At 41.3% G+C, this 1,605-nt stretch overlaps 1 protein-coding gene and 1 long non-coding RNA gene across 3 annotated transcripts in view; both read right to left on the bottom strand.

Annotated features, from left to right (window-relative positions):
- The window catches only part of LOC121813497, an 8,355-nt gene extending 6,756 nt beyond the window's left edge, over window positions 1-1,599 (bottom strand). For both annotated transcript variants that reach the window (XR_006053734.1, XR_006053735.1), the window contains exons 1-2: window positions 1,445-1,599; window positions 232-325 (exon numbers count right to left, since the gene is read on the bottom strand). This is a non-coding gene — a long non-coding RNA (uncharacterized LOC121813497). The remainder of the gene's footprint in view (window positions 1-231; window positions 326-1,444) is intronic.
- LOC102299799 (nectin-2) overlaps window positions 1-1,605 on the bottom strand; it is a gene marked incomplete in the record, with an annotated part of 22,483 nt that overhangs the window by 16,937 nt on the left and 3,941 nt on the right.

Consider the following 1,605-nt stretch of genomic DNA (forward strand, 5'->3'; position numbering starts at 1 on the left):
CCATTTGCTGTGTTTCTGCTCTGTTTTCTAGTTCCTAGAGTCCTGGTTTCCTCCTGGCCTGTACCGTTTAGTTTTGAGCTGCCTCTTCCACTTCATCCCTTTGTGTTTGGGTCCTGCCTGACCTGCCACTCACCACACACACACACACACACACACACACACACACACACACACACACACACACACACACACACACACACACACACACAGTAATTATTCAAATGACTTTACCTGCTCCAGTTAAATATTGCATTTGGGTTGGCTTCTGTCACACACTCAAACGAGTCCTCTGAAATCACTCTAATGTTCACTTCTGTGGGTGAGACTGCAGAAGATATAGAGAAAAGTGTGTTAATCCTGAACTAAGGAAATATTAATGATTTCACATATGTTTGAATCCTATTATGGCACGCAAATCCATAAATCTTGGTTACTTGTCATTTAGATCAAGGAGTGATCCCTTCATAGTGATATAAATATGTCACTGACTCAATTACAAACCCCTTCAACTAAAAAAACTGAAGGTTGGTAACACTGCAGGACAGTGCTGTGTCACTGAAATGGTCATGGATTGGTATTGAGGGATGAAGGTCTGCTGAGAGAGCATTCCTCTATGTCATCACCGGCATTACCTTGGATTTCTGGCACAGCTCAGTCCATTAACTGTAGCTACTGACAGTCAGCATGTCTCTGACAAAATGAGTGTTAAGTTTGGACTTTTTTCGATGCCTCAGTTCAGGTAAACTAAGCTCACTCAAGGTAGCCAAAAACTCCAAATTGAGGTATATTGACCTCAGTAAAGATCAATTATTTTGGTACTTGGTATTTTGTCTTTCATCTGACAGTCCAAAAAACAAAACACCCACATTAAGTATTATTTAGTCTTTAACACTAATGACGTAACAATAGCCTTTGTATCAACCTAGATATCCTCATTTTGTCTTGACTTTTGTTCTACTTATCTTTCAGAAATTCTTTCTTAATCTGTTGTGACATAATATTGACTGCCACAACCAGGAGACAAAGTCATGAGAGCAGGGGAAATGTCACAATCGCATATGAAGAAAGAAAAAAAAGTAAGATTGGACATAGCTGCAGTGCCAGAGGAGGCAGGATGGAACAGTTGACAGCCAATATCTAATCATACCTCCCCTGTTTCTACACAGCAGCAAAATGGTGCATTGGGAGAAAATGCTGAGCGGACAGGGAGAGGACAGCATAGACAGAGTTGGGGGACAGTGCTGTAAAGCAAATAACAGTGTAGAAAATGTAAATTAAAATACTGTGATAAAGAAACGGCGTGTACAAGGTGTATGTGTGTGTGTGTGTGTGTGGGGGGGGGGTTCATAGTGGCAGACATGCTACATTAAACAATTAAAATTCTAAAATCAACAGTGACACAACAAAAGACAAATAATAAACTACATCCGCAGCTGATACTCACAGTAGACCTGTATGGTGAAGGGCAGACTTTTTTCTTTAGACAGGGAGTCACCGCTGATGACACACTGGACCTGGTGACCATTAATCTCTCTCGTAGGTACACCAAACAGAGAGCTGACTGTGGTAGTCGTACCGTTGTCATACTGGGTGGAGTTTGTTGTC

This window comes from Haplochromis burtoni, unplaced genomic scaffold, assembly GCF_018398535.1.
Source record: "Haplochromis burtoni strain Fernald_Lab_line unplaced genomic scaffold, NCSU_Asbu1 Contig_1791, whole genome shotgun sequence".
Taxonomy (NCBI): domain Eukaryota; kingdom Metazoa; phylum Chordata; class Actinopteri; order Cichliformes; family Cichlidae; genus Haplochromis; species Haplochromis burtoni.